This window comes from Oncorhynchus nerka, linkage group LG12 (assembly GCF_034236695.1).
Source record: "Oncorhynchus nerka isolate Pitt River linkage group LG12, Oner_Uvic_2.0, whole genome shotgun sequence".
NCBI lineage: Eukaryota > Metazoa > Chordata > Actinopteri > Salmoniformes > Salmonidae > Oncorhynchus > Oncorhynchus nerka.
The window spans coordinates 47,000,018-47,018,729 of record NC_088407.1 but is presented as its reverse complement, the minus strand read 5'-3'; the positions used below and the strand labels follow the sequence as shown (position 1 = coordinate 47,018,729).

Genomic DNA, 18,712 nt, shown 5'->3' with positions numbered 1-18,712 from the left:
TGTGGATGATTGTTTTCATTCTTCACAGGGACACTGGCTGTGAGGAGAATCTCCTCCCTCTCTGCAGGGACACCAGCCTTTGGGACGATCCACTCCCTGTGCGCAGGGACGCTGGCCTTTGGGAAGATTCCCTTTCTCTGCGCAGTGACACTGGTCATCAGGAGGATCAACTTCCTTTGTGCAGGGGTGAGTTGTGATGCTCTGAGGATCTTATTCTTCTGCGCAGTGATAGAAGCTGCTGGAAGAATCCCCTCCCTCTTTGAAGGGATGAGGCCTGATGCTCGGAGGATCCCCTCTCTATGTGCAGGGATGAGGCCTGATGCTCTGAGGATCTCCTCCCTCTGCGCAGTGATGCTAGCTGCTCGGAGAATTCCCTCCCTCGGTGCAGGGACACTGGCTGTTTGGAGGATCCCCTTCCTCTGTGCAGGGATGAGGCCTGATGCTCGGAGGATCTCCTCCCTCTCAGCAGGGACACTAGCCCTTGGGACAATCCCCTCCCTGTGCACAGGGACGCTGGCCATTGGGACGATTTCCTCCCTCTGCGCAGTGACACTGGCTGTTTGGAGGATCCCCTCCCTCCGTGCAGGGATGAGGCCTGATGATCGTAGGATCTCCTCCCTCTGTGCATTGATGCTGGCGGCTGAGAGAATCCCCTCCCTCTGTGAAGGGACACTGGCTGTTTGTAGGATACCCTTCCTCTGTGACGGGATGAGGCCTGATGCTCGGACGATCTCCTCCTTCTGCACAGCAACTTCGGCTGGTGTGATGATCTGAAGGTATAATATAGAGCATATTGTCATTCCCTAAAAAATCAACTCAATAGGAAGGTGTTCTTAATGTTTTGGTCACTCAGTGTAGATGAATCCCTAGCATATACTTTCATTTGTATGTGTACTGATAGTGCAAATACACAAATTTTTGTGGAAGGACCACCAGAGGGCAGGCTGGGCTCATGGATAGTAGCCCAACAAGGCATGGGAGACAAGGTAACCAGAGGCAATTAAGCACAGCTGACGGTACTAATGACACACTCTCCTTCCCCTATAAGAGAGAGAATGGAACCAGCAGAGAGAGGGGGGAAACTATCTCTGGAAGATGGCCACCGAGAGAGAGGAGCTATCCAGGAAGAACCACTAAGACGGTGACAATCCCGTGACTTTTTGTTGTAGTTTAAAGATAAGCCTATTGTGTTCCTGTTTCATCTGGAGAAGATGTATGTTGTTCCTTGGAAGATTTTCATTGATTATGTTGGAGTGTTTGTGTTGACCAAATGCCCTCAATAGAGAACTGTGTTCAATCAAGAAAAACTACTCCTGACTCGTTTATTCCACCTTCCCGCTTTAAAGTGACGCCCAATTACTTGGTCCGCTCACATTATATTAATGTTATCTACAATATATTATAATACCATAAGCCTCCCTGCTGCAGGGGCATTTCCTACTACAATTTTAAACTGATTTTCTTCACTTTAGCAATATTTTGTATCTTTGTTCATTTTCACATTTATTGTGTTTGGAATGGCACTGTTACTACAGCATTTGATGTAAGTATGTAGGACAATTACCCATAATGCTCAGTGACTGAACATTCAAAATGACCATGGCAATTATTGACGCATTCACATGCCATCGGAAACTTGGAACCTCAGAGTTAAAATGAATGTAAGTTATTAGCGTAGAGCTTCCTACTGGTTGATTCTGATACTTCACAAGTGGGGAACTTGAAATCATCATTCCATAATGAGGTAGCGAGTCAGAAATGTCAGAATTTCCTAGTTCCGAATTGAAGGTTCTTCTATGATGTAGGACAGGTCAGTAACCAAATTATTTTACTGTGCCCAGTGCCCACACAGACTTTTATGGTCACACAAGTTGCCACCGGTGAATTCAAAATGAGTAGCCTAACAATTATTTACGGTGGCCCCAGTTACATTTACAACCAAAATGTTTTTCTGCGAGAAATCAATAATAGTTACACAAATAGGGTAACCGTGAGCAATTGACAGTGAGCAATGAGCAAGATAACCATAGACGGGAAGTTGACAATAGCTTATTATTAGTGTAAATAAATTGTATTTGTATGGTTTGCAGTCCTCAAAAAATGAATTGCGTTGAATTGAATTAATCAGATCCAATGATTTACCGCCTGTAGGGTGGGGTAAAGCTAGTCATCATTATTATAATCACCATCTCAATCATTATCACCATACCATCATAGACTTATTCTTCTGTATCTGAGACTCATCTGACACTACCTTAGATATGGCAGTCTGCAACTCAATACACTGCCCCTGCATGGTGTTCAGCGTCCCCTGCATGTGGTTAATCGACTGCTTAACATCGTTCAGCAGGATCTGAATCTCAAGCCTGCAGGAAATCAGGTGGTTCAACATACTGAGATGACGAGAGGCTTCAGACCATGCCCATTGGACCATCTTTAGGATTCTTTCTCACTTAACACCAATCTTATTAGGAATGTAACTTTGTGCAGAAGATGTTACTATAGTGTTATTTAGAAGAAAAAAAGTGTACTTTGTCAGGCGCCAAAAGGATGACGGGATGTCTCCCTGCTCCAGTGAGCTCTGCTGACAGGTCTTGCTCACTGTTGGGAGGAACGGGAGCCAAATTAGAGGAAAAATATCTATGGTTGTTCAGCAATGAAATATTCATGGCATAATGGGATTTGTCCTTCCCCGTGAAAAGAATAACAGCAGCTGGGGTTTACTTTCTCACTTTTAGATAATGTAATACAATCTTTAAACCCATCAGAAGTGTAGTGCTTACCTCCATGAAAATATTCAGCCCTGTTATTTTGGGCTGCATTGTCCCAATGTTGACCACTAGTTCCAACTTGTGATGAGTTCTTGATGAAATGATCAAGTCAACATTTTGTTAGACATTTCAGAGATAGCATTAACAATTGTACATGAGTCAGTGCTTCCAGATATTGAGGTATCTTCCTTCTGAGGTATGTAAAAAAAATCTGGTGTGTGAGTACTCACATGAAAGGTATCCATGATTCTTGATTAAGCCAATCATGTATGTGATTACCATCCTATGGGTCAAGAGCAGGAATTATTGCTACACAGCTTTCAGGCAACTTTATGTCTTGGGCCTAGATGAATAATTGAAATACAAGAAGTATTGTGAATTGGTGATGCATAATTGCATTGTAATTTGGAATATTCCATCAAAGTTGTTTGTTTTGACAGTCAAAACAACTAACTAACTCTTATGATAAATCACTTGACGTGAGTAACTTGAATTGCCAGAAATAGCTATTATATATTCTGACCTAGACACTGACTTGTGCAATGCCTAATGCATAATCTATGCATGTTATTGGCTCATCATAGTATATAGCAAAGGATCTCAGAGTCCAAAAACAGCATTGGCCATTGGACTGCTCAGTCAAAACAACAAACTTTTACGATTAATCACTTGACTGGAGTAACTTGAGTTCGGAACTAAAACATTAAAAGTAGGCTATAGCTTGACTCATATCCTTACCTTGGACAAGCGTATCTAAAAGGCCTGTCCAGTCGTGCGTGAAGGCAGATAGGCAGATAAAAGCGCGGGACGGTTTGAGACACGCTCCGTACTGTGAATCTGTCACACTGATATAAAAGCACGTGTTCATTTATAATTTACACTGTAGAATGACCTGCAGGCCAATCCGAATCGAGTTTTAAACAATACCGTGGGTTCCATGGAACGTCACAAACATATTCGGCCACTTGCGTCACAGATTGCATTCACTGAACATTGGTTTAATAGCTATATTGGCTATATGTACATTATATGCACATCGTATTGTATTGAGTGAAAGATTAGTGGATTCTGTGTGGGTAGCTGGACAGGTAGGATGACTGACAGTGAAGGTGAACAGGTGGTCACGTGTCAGGTGACAGAGGAATGGATGAGACTGAGGCAGGAATTCCTTTAACCATAAAGTGGTATATTTACTGAGTAGTCTGTGCTGCATCACAAAGGAAACAAATAACATGTATACAATCAAATTCATAATCAAAGATCAAATCATATCATTCATTATTAACATAATTTAGGGAATTCAACAGTCCAGTTCATGAAGAAGTCAATAGTAATCATCCGTGAGTCATTTAGGCTCGTAACTATTTATCATAAAAGAATACAAACAGGGAATGGTTATACAATCTATAATCCCCATGATCAAAGTCAATCAGTTAGCAAACAATGACGTTTCTCATTTCACGCTTTCAATTGTCTTCATGTGTACATATAATTAATTTCAATACACATGAACCATATCGATTGCATAATTGGCCTATGAGGATCTGTAGGGCCGTGATCATTGACAATTCACATTACACAATATGTTTGAAGCTGCGCTCCAAGCCGCGCTCCGCGGTAATAACTATTAACAGTAACTGAATGGCCCACTCTCCCGATCGCCATTCAGAAAGGTAACATGAAAGGTAACAGAGTCGGTGGATTTACGTGGATTCACGGACGCACAGAACTTCTGCATGAGATGGAGTTAAGGAAGAGAAAGCAGCGAGATCAGGCGATGGCAATTTCCTCCTTTTATGGAGTTGAGATCTGTCGGACATTTCCACCTGACCTAAATAAAGCGCCCCTGGCCCAGCTGAGTAAATGGCAATGAATTAAAGGATTATTCCACCAACTCCATGGGCCTTTTCTACATTGAGATTACATTTACTGCCCCACTGAAACTATCTAGCCTAATCCTATGAGGGTCAAATGTCAGAATCATGGCACATGAAAACATAATGAAATTGACTGCAGATTATAAAATTCACTGTGACACAATAAACCCACTGGACATCAATGTTGTTTCCATGTAATTTCAATGAAATTACGTTGAACCAACGTCGAATAAAAATTGAATTGATGTATGTGCCCATTGGGAAGTGATCCATTCGAAATGATTGAATACATACAGTATTATAAAGAAAGACGTAAAAAAAAATTGAATCGGAAAAACCTTTGAAAAAGTCTAATTTTACGTAGGTAAAATGTATGTACGCATTACTGTAAATAGTTTTGGATGAAAACGTCTGCTTTCAAATCTGACTCTCACACATATTTACAATCTCGCGATGTTTATTTCTGACGCTCTCACGTTTGCGGGATTTTGTTTAGTAAATGATGCGTTGGAGAGCCGATCCCACCACCAGGGTTGTGGGTTCGATTCCCGGGGCAACCCATACGTAAAATGTATGTGCAAATGACTAAGTCGCTTTGGATGAAAACATCTGCTAAATGGCATATATTATGATTATCTTGTTTTTACAACAGACCTACAATGTGAAAGTCTATTGCTTTTTCAAAAATTTCCCTTTATTTAACTAGGCAAGTCAGTTATACGTGTCCCGTATATATATATATATATTTACAACTTTTTTCACATATTTTTTTTAAATTTTCCATAAATTCATCTTCAAAACACTCTCCTGCAACCCGACTCACCAATTTATATTTATAAATATAGCGAGTTCAGAAGCTAGTTCAGAAGCTAGTTCAGAAGCTAGTTCGCTTCTTTACTGGCAAATCGTTAGTATTCAGCTAACCACGGTTTGTGGTCATCAGCTATCCTTTAGCTCGAAAATCTATCGCCAGTTTTGTATGGCGCAGCGCGGCTCGGAACGAAACATACCGGACCCATTTTTCTCTCCATGTCCCTGGATTTCAACCGCTAACTCTGGACATTCATACCTGGATCTCACAGCTAGCTAGCTGCTATCCGTGTGACTATCGGCTTTCGTCGATTCCGGAGCAAACATCAATTATTCCGGAGATAGCCAGCTGAAGAGTTCCATCAATCACTCCTGGGCTGCAGTCACCTACCCGGACCCGTTTTACTGCCTACGCGGAGCCTCACCGGGCCTTCACAACTGGACTGCCGACGTTATCTACCCGGAGGAGTTATCCGGCTGGCGCCTCCGTCGCGACGTTACCTGAACGCCCATCTGAGGCCTGCTAACCGTTAGCTGTCTTATCGGCTGCTATCTGAATAGACAATCGGACAATTTATTTATTTATATTATTATTATTTTTTCTTCTTGGGCCTCTATAACTATATCTATTGTTTTTATTTTTGTTGTTGTTGTGTGATTTGGATTAATCCCCTCTACCACACGGAACCCCACTAATCTACTGACGGAACGCAAGAGGTGGCTAATAACAGACCTCCATCCTATGCTAGCTTGCTACCGATGGCCTGGCTAGCTGTCTAAATCGCCGTGACCCCCAACCAACCTCTCCACTCACCGGACCCTTTTGATCACTCGACTAAGCATGCCTCTCCTTAATGTCAATATGCCTTGTCCATTGTTGTTCTGGTTAGTGTTTATTGGCTTATTTCACTGTAGAGCCTCTAGTCCTGCTCACTATACCTTATCCAACCTATTAGTTCCACCACCCACACATGACATCTCCTGGTTTCAATGATGTTTCTAGAGACAATATCTCTCTTTCATCACTCAATACCTAGGTTTACCTCCACTGTATTCACATCCTACCATACCTTTGTCTGTACATTATACCTTGATGCTATTTTATCGCCCCTAGAAACCTCCTTTTACTCTCTGTTCTAGATGACCAATTCTTATTGCTTTTAGCCGCACCCTTATTCTACTCCTCCTCTGTTCCTCTGGCGATGTAGAGGTGAATCCAGGCCCTGCAGTGCCTAGCTCCACTCCTATTCCCCAGGCGCTCTCTTTTGACGACTTCTGTAACCGTAATAGCCTTGGTTTCATGCATGTTAACATTAGAAGCCTCCTCCCTAAGTTTGTTCTATTCACTGCTTTAGCACACTCTGCCAACCCGGATGTTCTAGCTGTGTCTGAATCCTGGCTTAGGAAGACCATCAAAATTTCTGAAATTTTAATTCCAAACTACAACATTTTCAGACAAGATAGAACTGCCAAAGGGGGCGGTGTTGCAATCTACTGCAAAGATAGCCTGCAGAGTTCTGTCCTACTATCCAGGTCTGTACCCAAACAATTTGAACTTCTACTTTTAAAAATCCACCTCTCTAAAAACAAGTCTCTCACCGTTGCCACCTGCTATAGACCACCCTCTGCCCCCAGCTGTGCTCTGGACACCATATGTGAACTGATTGCCCCCCATCTATCTTCAGAGCTCGTGCTGCTAGGCGACCTAAACTGGAACATGCTTAACACCCCCAGCCATCCTAAAATCTAAACTTGATGCCCTCAATCTCACACAAATGATCAATGAACCTACCAGGTACCTCCCCAAAGCCTTAAACACGGGCACCCTCATAGATATCATCCTAACCAACTTGCCCTCTAAATACACCTCTGCTGTCTTCAACCAAGATCTCAGCGATCACTGCCTCATTGCCTGCATCCGTAATGGGTCAGCGGTCAAACGACCTCCACTCATCACTGTAAAACGCTCCCTGAAACACTTCAGCGAGCAGTCCTTTCTAATCGACCTGGCCGGGGTATCCTGGAAGGATATTGATCTCATCCCGTCAGTAGAGGATGCCTGGATATTTTTTTTAAATGCCTTCCTAACCATCTTAAATAAACATGCCCCATTCAAGAAATTTAGAACCAGGAACAGATATAGCCCTTGGTTCTCCCCAGACCTGTCTGCCCTTAACCAACACAAAAACATCCTATGAGGTTCTGCATTAGCATCGAACAGCCCCCGTGATATACAGCTGTTCAGGGAAGCTAGAAACCATTATACAAAAGCAGTTAGAAAAGCCAAGGCTAGCTTTTTCAAGCAGAAATTTGCTTCCTGCAACACTAACTCAAAAAAGTTCTGGGACACTGTAAAGTCCATGGAGAATAAGAACACCTCCTCCCAGCTGCCCACTGCACTGAAGATAGGAAACACTGTCACCACTGATAAATCCACCATAATTGAGAATTTCAATAAGCATTTTTCTACGGCTGGCCATGCTTTCCACCTGGCTACTCCTACCCCGGTCAATAGCACTGCACCCTCCACAGCAACTCGCCCAAGCCTTCCCCATTTCTCCTTCTCCCAAATCCGTTCCGCTGATGTTCTGAAAGAGCTGCAAAATCTGGACCCCTACAAATCAGCCGGGCTAGACAATCTGGACCCTTTCTTTCTAAAATTATCTGCCGAAATTGTTGCCACCCCTATTACTAGCCTGTTCAACCTCTCTTTCGTGTCGTCTGAGATTCCCAAAGATTGGAAAGCAGCTGCAGTCATCCACCTCTTCAAAGGGGGGGGGGACACTCTTGACCCAAACTGCTACAGACCTATATCTATCCTACCATGCCTTTCTAAGGTCTTCAAAGCCAAGTCAACAAGCAGATTACCGACCATTTCGAATCTCACCATACCTTCTCTGCTATGCAATCTGGTTTCAGAGCTGGTCATGGGTGCACCTCAGCCACGCTCAAGGTCCTAAGCGATATCTTTAACCGCCATCGATAAGAAACATTACTGTGCAGCCGTATTCATTGATCTGGCCAAGGCTTTCGACTCTGTCAATCACCACATCCTCATCGGCAGACTCGACAGCCTTGGTTTCTCAAATGATTGCCTCGCCTGGTTCACCAACTACTTCTCTGATAGAGTTCAGTGTGTCAAATCGAAGGGTCTGCTGTCCGGACCTCTGGCAGTCTCTATGGGGGTGCCACAGGGTTCAATTCTTGGAACGACTCTCTTCTCGTTATACATCAATGAGGTCGCTCTTGCTGCTGGTGCGTCTCTGATCCACCTCTACGCAGACGACACCATTCTGTATACTTCTGGCCCTTCTTTGGACACTGTGTTAACAACCCTCCAGGCAAGCTTCAATGCCATACAACTCTCCTTCCGTGGCCTCCAATTGCTCTTAAATACAAGTAAAACTAAATGCATGCTCTTCAACCGATCGCTACCTGCACCTGCCCGCCTGTCCAACATCACTACTCTGGACGGCTCTGATTTAGAATACGTGGACAACTACAAATACTTAGGTGTCTGGTTAGACTGTAAACTCTCCAAAGTTAAATCTAGAATTGGCTTCCTATTTCGCAACAAAGCATCCTTCACTCATGCTTCCAAACATACCCTTGTAAAACTGACCATCCTACCAATCCTCGACTTTGGCGATGTCATTTACAAAATAGCCTCCAATACCCTACTGAACAAATTGGATGCAGTCTATCACAGTGCAATCCATTTGGTCCCCAAAGCCCCATATACTACCCACCATTGCGACCTGTACGCTCTCGTTGGCTGGCCCTCGCTTCATACTCGTCGCCAAACCCACTGGCTCCATGTCATCTACAAGACCCTGCTAGGTAAAGTCCCCCCTTATCCCAGCTCGCTGGTCACCATAGCATCTCCCACCTGTAGCACACGCTCCAGCAGGTATATCTCTCTAGTCACCCCCAAAACCAATTCTTTCTTTGGCCGCCTCTCCTTCCAGTTCTCTGCTGCCAATGACTGGAACGAACTACAAAAATCTCTGAAACTGGAAACACTTATCCCCCTCACTAGCTTTAAGCACCAACTATCAGAACAGCTCACAGATTACTGCACCTGTACATAGCCCACCTATAATTTAGCCCAAACAACTACCTCTTTCCCTACTGTATTTAATTAATTAATTAATTTGGCTCCTTTGCACCCCATTATTTTTATTTCTACTTTGCACATTCTTCCATTGCAAATCTAGCATTCCAGTGTTTTACTTGCTATATTGTATTTACTTTGCCATCATGGCCTTTTTTTGCCTTTACCTCCCTTATCTCACCTCATTTGCTCACATCGTATTTTTTTTTTTAATTTTTTTTTTTATTTCACCTTTATTTAACCAGGTAGGCTAGTTGAGAACAAGTTCTCATTTGCAACTGCGACCTGGCCAAGATAAAGCATAGCAGTGTGAACAGACAACACAGAGTTACACATGGAGTAAACAATTAACAAGTCAATAACACAGTAGAAAAAAAAATGGGCAGTCTATATACAATGTGTGCAAAAGGCATGAGGAGGTAGGCGAATAATACAATTTTGCAGATTAACACTGGGGTGATAAATGATCAGATGGTCATGTACAGGTAGAGATATTGGTGTGCAAAAGAGCAGAAAAGTAAATAAATTAAAAAAATTAAAAAACAGTATAAAAACAGTATGGGAATGAGGTAGGTGAAAATGGGTGGGCTATTTACCAATAGACTATGTACAGCTGCAGCGATCGGTTAGCTGCTCGGATAGCTGATGTTTGAAGTTGGTGAGGGAGATAAAAGTCTCCAACTTCAGCGATTTTTGCAGTTCGTTCCAGTCACAGGCAGCAGAGTACTGGAACGAAAGGCGGCCAAATGAGGTGTTGGCTTTAGGGATGATCAGTGAGATACACCTGCTGGAGCGTGTGCTACGGATGGGTGTTGCCATCGTGACCAGTGAACTGAGATAAGGCGGAGCTTTACCTAGCATGGACTTGTAGATGACCTGGAGCCAGTGGGTCTGGCGACGAATATGTAGCGAGGGCCAGCCGACTAGAGCATACAAGTCGCAGTGGTGGGTGGTATAAGGTGCTTTGGTGACAAAACGGATGGCACTATGATAGACTGCATCCAGTTTGCTGAGTAGAGTGTTGGAAGCCATTTTGTAGATGACATCGCCGAAATCGAGGATCGGTAGGATAGTCAGTTTTACTAGGGTAAGCTTGGCGGCGTGAGTGAAGGAGGCTTTGTTGCGGAATAGAAAGCCGACTCTTGATTTGATTTTCGATTGGAGATGTTTGATGTGAGTCTGGAAGGAGAGTTTGCAGTCTAGCCAGACACCTAGGTACTTATAGATGTCCACATATTCAAGGTCGGAACCATCCAGGGTGGTGATGCTAGTCGGGCATGCGGGTGCAGGCAGCGATCGGTTGAAAAGCATGCATTTGGTTTTACTCGTATATAGACTTGTTTATACTGTATTATTGACTGTATGTTTGTTTTACTCCATGTGTAACTCTGTGTCGTTGTATGTGTCGAACTGCTTTGCTTTATCTTGGCCAGGTCGCAATTGTAAATGAGAACTTGTTCTCAACTTGCCTACCTGGTTAAATAAAGGTGAAATAAATAAATAAAAAATTCTTATTTTCAATGACGGCCTAGGAACAGTGGGTTAACTGCCTGTTCAGGGGCAGAACGACAGATTTGTACCTTGTCAGCTCGGGGATTTGAACTAGTCCAATGCTCTAACCACTAGGCTCCCCTGCCGCCCCATGAATATTTGTGTTGGAACTTGACATCAGTTGGAAAGGCAGCACATGTATCTGTTTATGTTTCTCTTCCAATGAGCTTATCATATAAACTACAACGCGAAAAGTACGGTTTACTTCACTTTTAATCATGTCAGCACAGGTAACAGCCGTTTACAGTCTTTCTTTAGTTTTTCATTCTTACTCTTCCCAATTCACTTAAACTACATTTCTTTTTTTCCCATGGGCTTCACCAGAGTACCCCCTAGTGGCTAGAACTGTATTAAGCCCTTTACATTTAATTGCTACCTGATTCAAAAGTAGTGGACAGAAATGTGGGCATACTATAATACAAGTTAAAATAAAATAATGACAAGCACATCTTGTTCTTTTTGAATTCAGGTTTTATTAAGTCAGGGTAGCTTGGTGATCATGGCCACGTGTAACAGCATTGATGTCCCCTCTGGTACCAGAACTGAATTGAGTATTACTAAACCAATATACCCTCAACTATACAGACACACAGCAATGTAGTGCTGCTGACCTGGGTTCAGGACCCACTAGGGGAGTCACCCTACATTCTAAGGGGCGGCACGTAGCCTCAAGGTTAGATCATTGGGCCAGTTACCGAAAGGTTGCTGGCTCAAATACCAGGTCAATTCTATGGCAGCTGGGTCACCTGGCGAGCACGGGGTCAGAAGGTGATCCACCATCAATTGACTGGTGGCACAGGATGGCCCTCGCACCTAGAGTACCATCACAAACAACAAAATATCTTAAAATCTCCTAAATTGTAGAGAAAGAGATACACTTTTAGTGTGCTGTACAAGAGTGGACTTCAATAGAGTTACCATACAGTATTAGTAGAAAAGTTTTAAATAAATCACAAATGACTGAAATTACAGTATAGACAGAGAGATAGTCCTATGTGTTCATCTTATTATATTTCTACAATGCCAAAACAGTGTGTATTATTTGCAACGAAACTGAACCCGTTTGCAAATAATTAACTCTGAGACGTCAATAGGGATCTGAGCATGGTACTTTCAAGTTAGGCCTACCTTTCCACCCCAGACCGAGTAGGCCTACTGACGCAGAAAAATGTAAGCTTCAACTGCTGGCTAATCTTCTTCCTTGGCTTAACCCAACGAGAGGTCACAAGTGTTTCCCTAAAAGCTGTCTGGCTTTAAATGTATTTTATTGTACAGAATGCGAATAGCTTAATCAATTGATAATGACAGAATTAGATTATTTCCAAATGAAACAACAATATCCCCACATGCATCAGAGTCACGTCTTTCCCAGTTATTCCTGTTTTACAGCTTGTTTCTAGCATTAAGTATCGCGGACCAAAGCGTTGTTATAGATAACTGTATATAATCACATCTGTTTAATTTTCTTCAAAATCTTGAACTAACAGTGTACTTTTTGCCCTTTTCTTTAAGAAAAGGTAGGCCTATGGCATACCCTCTCATACGAACTTTTAATTTCAAGTCTTAACAGACACAGAGGTGGGCTATTTAAAGAGTGCATGGCGGGTGGAGGAAATGACTAACATATCAATGGATATAGCAGCCTATAGCCTAATTTCATCTGTCAAACAGGTAGGCCTTCCTCTTATTTCTGAAATAGGAAGAAATAGGCTCCAACACATATCCCTATTTAAAATGGAGAGGTTTAAAATGAATAATGTTTACTCAATTTTTCATACTTTCAGCACCATGAGCTGTCCATTTCCGATTGTTTGTGCCGTGGCTGCTGTTTCAAGTTTCAGCACCACAATGTAAGTTACTCAAATCTGACTTCTTGTGAGGTCAATAACTCTGATAAACCTTTTTTGATATCCTCAGAGGACCGTTATTAGCATGTTTTAACCACTCCTTCATTATTACTGAAACACGATTCAAAGTGGTAAATATAAAGATCCAGTCCATAAAAAAATTGGAGGCCCCTTACACTTCAGTGTTGTGATGCAAAAATGCTAGCAAAATGTATAGCGCATAGAATTAAAAAGGTATTGTCGGATATTATTAGTTCTAATCAGACAGGTTTTTTACATGGACAATATATTGGAGATAATTTTTGAGGCCCATGTTGACAAGATGTTGGGGAAACACTGGAGGGGAATATTGACCAACTGAGCATCTCCGTGTACATCTCAATAAACACAATAGGTGTTTTGTTACATTTCAGTCTTCTGTGAAATATTTCAAGTGTCATATTGGGGTGCAAACTCAACAATGAATACATTTAAACTATATCTGACATGTTACTGTTGTCTTCTTTTCAAGCCACTGACCATCTGTGTGAGGTGTATACAGGATGTAAATAAATGGGCATAAGCACTTGACACAGATAGTAAAAATATTGACATTTAGATGTGTCTATGGAATACATTTTTAAAAATGTTTAAAAATAATATATATGTGTATAAAATATATTTGTCTGTACAGTAAGTAAATGTAGGAAATCCAAAATGCATTTCTAAAATAAAATATATGTGTATAATATACACTTGTCTGTAACGTAAAGCAATGCAGAAGCAATAAGCATTGTAAGCGATGATAGAACACATCAAATTACATGAGGACACAAAGGAGAGATTTAATTAAAAAATCATCTTTTAATATTTTTTAATGCTGAAGTTTTTTAACACTGAAAAAATCTATGTTTAGCAAATCCACTCTGGTTAATTGGCCTGTTGGACAACACAAAAAATAGTTAACATTCTTGCTATCTCAGCCATTTGCTATGTTCAAGTAAAATCTCAGTTAATGATGAATGGATACAATTTGGAAGTATTCTCCAGAGTCATACCTCAGTAGGGTAGAATGTCAGGTGGCACAACCATTGGTGCCATGAGGTCAAAGTGTGAAGGAGGGAGCAAGCCAGAGAGCTGTCTAGTAAGCTGTCCAGGCCCATGGCTTGGAGGCTTTGAGTTGGTCCCATCATTCAAATGCATTGTAGGGTATCTGCTGCCCCATAGACCTGCTGGTAGTGGGAAAGGTATTAGCAGGAGATCACCAGGGACATCTATGATTGGCTGACACAGTTTTGGTTAAACCACATGTATTCTAAAGCAATATTCACCTGCTTTCATAGAGTAAGGATTCACTCCTTTGGGGACACTGCCAGTGTTCCCCTGATATCCATATGTCCCCATCGGTGGAGGGGGGTGGTACACACTTGTTCTGTAAAACACATCAACAATTTTTCCAAATTGTTAGTAATATTATCAGAGTTGAAATACAATGGTTGTTCACTGTTTTTAATTTAATTATGTACCTCAGCCTTGGGCTCAGTTTTGTTAACCCATCTGTGCAGAGTTGGATCCCAGACAATCTGAGGAAGAAGATATTAGCAATGTGAAGCAAGCCACAATTTCTTTGAAATAAAATCCACTCAATTGTCTCTACATAGAATATAGTGTTAAGAACCAGTTCCTAACAGATCTGTCTTTGTCCTCAGGTAGATGAACCTCCTTCTTATTAGCTCTTCCACTCCCAAAGACCCAGCTGAGCCAGCCTCCACTGTTATTGTGAACAGCAGGGGTCTCGGGCTCAGCCACCGGCCGGGTGCCAGTCTGGAACTGAGGTTTGGCATCGGAATGTTCCGGCTTGGTGATGGACATCATAGCAGGATGCTCAACATATCTAAGTCGGACATCTGTAATAAGTGGGAGAAGTCAGGCCACTCTGCTCATGTCACCATACAGAACAATTACTAGCTGACAGATAGGAACGTCTCGCTCTGATACTCTGTTACAACCCAATCTTAACCTACACGCAGTCACAGGGATTACTGGGAGGTTACTCAAGGACTCTGCGATCGCATTGTTTTGGTTGCAAAATCAACAATTCCCTGCATATTATGTGAGGGCTTACAAATTTGACCAATCACCGCACATTTACTGCATAATGGTTTAATCAAGCCACACCTCAACACAGTTTTTTCCTTTGTCAGTGCATTTTTGCAACAAATGGACAAAACAATTGCATATTGCTATGCAAAATGTCATAATTGTCGCTGCAAAATCTAGCATATTTATCTGCCAATATCAAAAAATGAAGTATGAGTATGAAAATGTACACTCACTACTGTAAGTCGCTCTGGATAAGAGCTTCTGCTAAATGACTAAAATGTCAAAGTAAAATGTAGCTAAACCTATTTTATGTAGAAAATGCATGAAAGTATTACAGATATACACTCACATGAGCCGTACATTTAACCTATCACAACTTATTCTCACGCTATCACAATGGTAATTTCTTTACTAATTAGGTAAGGTTAAGTGACCTCTTCTCTTGGAATAGAAATCCACAGGTGGAGTACACGCTCCACCATCCCATTTCCACAGTGGTGCCACCATGGGGATGATGGGAGGTGGTTGTGGATGATTGTTTTCATTCTTCACAGGGACACTGGCTGTGAGGAGAATCTCCTCCCTCTCTGCAGGGACACCAGCCTTTGGGACGATCCACTCCCTGTGCGCAGGGACGCTGGCCTTTGGGAAGATTCCCTTTCTCTGCGCAGTGACACTGGTCATCAGGAGGATCAACTTCCTTTGTGCAGGGGTGAGTTGTGATGCTCTGAGGATCTTATTCTTCTGCGCAGTGATAGAAGCTGCTGGAAGAATCCCTCCCTCTTTGAAGGGATGAGGCCTGATGCTCGGAGGATCCCCTCTCTATGTGCAGGGATGAGGCCTGATGCTCTGAGGATCTCCTCCCTCTGCGCAGTGATGCTAGCTGCTCGGAGAATTCCCTCCCTCGGTGCAGGGACACTGGCTGTTTGGAGGATCCCCTTCCTCTGTGCAGGGATGAGGCCTGATGCTCGGAGGATCTCCTCCCTCTCAGCAGGGACACTAGCCCTTGGGACAATCCCCCCCTGTGCACAGGGACGCTGGCCATTGGGACGATTTCCTCCCTCTGCGCAGTGACACTGGCTGTTTGGAGGATCCCCTCCCTCCGTGCAGGGATGAGGCCTGATGATCGTAGGATCTCCTCCCTCTGTGCATTGATGCTGGCGGCTGAGAGAATCCCCTCCCTCTGTGAAGGGACACTGGCTGTTTGTAGGATACCCTTCCTCTGTGACGGGATGAGGCCTGATGCTCGGACGATCTCCTCCCTCTGCACAGCAACTTCGGCTGGTGTGATGATCTGAAGGTATAATATAGAGCATATTGTCATTCCCTAAAAATCAACTCAATAGGAAGGTGTTCTTAATGTTTTGGTCACTCAGTGTAGATTAATCCCTAGCATATACTTTCATTTGTATGTGTACTGATACTGCAAATACACAAATTTTTGTGGAAGGACCACCAGAGGGCAGGCTGGGCTCATGGATAGTAGCCCAACAAGGCATGGGAGACAAGGTAACCAGAGGCAATTATAATGACACACTCTCCTTCCCTATAAGAGAGAAATGGAACCAGCAGAGAGAGGGGGAAACTATCTCTGGAAGATGGCCACCGAGAGAGAGGAGCTATCCAGGAAGAACCACTAAGACGGTAATCCCGTGACTTTTTGTTGTAGTTTAAAGATAAGCCTATTGTGTTCCTGTTTCATCTGGAGAAGATGTATGTTGTTCCTTGGAAGATTTTCATTGATTATGTTGGAGTGTTTGTGTTGACCAAATGCCCTCAATTGTGTTCAATCAAGAAAAACTACTCCTGACTGATTTTCCACCTTCCCTTTAAAGTGACGCCCAATTTGGTCCGCTCATTATATTAATGTTATCTACAATATATTATAATACCATAAGCCTCCCTGCTGCAGGGGCATTTCCTACTACAATTTTAAACTGATTTTCTTCACTTTAGCAATATTTTGTATCTTTGTTCATTTTCACATTTATTGTGTTTGGAATGGCACTGTTACTACAGCATTTGATGTAAGTATGTAGGACAATTACCCATAATGCTCAGTGACTGAACATTCAAAATGACCATGGCAATTATTGACGCATTCACATGCCATCGGAAACTTGGAACCTCAGAGTTAAAATGAATGTAAGTTATTAGCGTAGAGCTTCCTACTGGTTGATTCTGATACTTCACAAGTGGGGAACTTGAAATCATCATTCCATAATGAGTTAGCGAGTCAGAAATGTCAGAATTTCCTAGTTCCGAATTGAAGGTTCTTCTGTGATGTAGGACAGGTCAGTAACCAAATTATTTTACTGTGCCCAGTGCCCACACAGACTTTTATGGTCACACAAGTTGCCACCGGTGAATTCAAAATGAGTAGCCTAACAATTATTTACGGTGGCCCCAGTTACATTTACAACCAAATTGTTTTTCTGCGAGAAATCAATAATAGTTACACAAATAGGGTAACCGTGAGCAATTGACAGTGAGCAATGAGCAAGATAACCATAGACGGGAAGTTGACAATAGCTTATTATTAGTGTAAATAAATTGTATTTGTATGGTTTGCAGTCCTCAAAGAATGAATTGCGTTGAATTGAATTAATCAGATCCAATGATTTACCGCCTGTAGGGTGGGGTAAAGCTAGTCATCATTATTATAATCACCATCTCAATCATTATCACCATACCATCATAGACTTATTCTTCTGTATCTGAGACTCATCTGACACTACCTTAGATATGGCAGTCTGCAACTCAATACACTGCCCCTGCATGGTGTTCAGCGTCCCCTGCATGTGGTTAATCGACTGCTTAACATCGTTCAGCAGGATCTGAATCTCAAGCCTGCAGGAAATCAGGTGGTTCAACATACTGAGATGACGAGAGGCTTCAGACCATGCCCATTGGACCATCTTTAGGATTCTTTCCCACTTAACACCAATCTTATTAGGAATGTAACTTTGTGCAGAAGATGTTACTATAGTGTTATTTACAAGAAAAAAAAGTGTACTTTGTCAGGCGCCAAAAGGATGACGGGATGTCTCCCTGCTCCAGTGAGCTCTGCTGGCAGGTCTTGCTCACTGTTGGGAGGAACGGGAGCCAAATTAGAGGAAGAATATCTATGGTTGTTCAGCAATGAAACATTCATGGCATAATGGGGATTGTCCTTCCCCGTGAAAAGAATAACAGCAGCTGGGGTTTACTTTCTCACTTTTAGATAATGTAATACAATCTTTAAACCCATCAGAAGTGTAGTGCTTACCTCCATGAAAATATTCAGCCCTGTTATTTTGGGCTGCATTGTCCCAATGTTGACCACTAGTTCCAACTTGTGATGAGTTCTTGATGAAATGATCAAGTCAACATTTTGTTAGACATTTCAGAGATAGCATTAACAATTGTACATGAGACAGTGCTTCCAGATATTGAGGTATCTTCCTTCTGAGGTATGTAAAAAAAATCTGGTGTGTGAGTACTCACATGAAAGGTATCCATGATTCTTGATTAAGCCAATCATGTATGTGATTACCATCCTATGGGTCAAGAGCAGGAATTATTGCTACACAGCTTTCAGGCAACTTTACGTCTTGGGCCTAGATGAATAATTGAAATACAAGAAGTATTGTGAATTTGTGATGCATAATTGCATTGTAA

General features: G+C 42.3%; 2 long non-coding RNA genes across 2 annotated transcripts; both read right to left on the bottom strand.

Moving 5' to 3' along the window:
• Positions 1–13,782: 13,782 nt before the first annotated feature.
• LOC135574338 (uncharacterized) lies at positions 13,783–14,359 on the bottom strand. The gene is made up of 3 exons (XR_010465364.1): positions 14,281–14,359; positions 14,008–14,181; positions 13,783–13,888 (listed from the first exon to the last, which is right to left on the bottom strand). It is a non-coding gene; the product is annotated as an uncharacterized LOC135574338 (long non-coding RNA).
• Positions 14,360–16,262: 1,903 nt separating this feature from the next.
• Positions 16,263–18,436, bottom strand: LOC135574339 (uncharacterized). The gene is made up of 3 exons (XR_010465365.1): positions 18,321–18,436; positions 18,069–18,138; positions 16,263–16,346 (listed from the first exon to the last, which is right to left on the bottom strand). It is a non-coding gene; the product is annotated as an uncharacterized LOC135574339 (long non-coding RNA).
• Between the last annotated feature and the right edge of the window lie 276 nt (positions 18,437–18,712).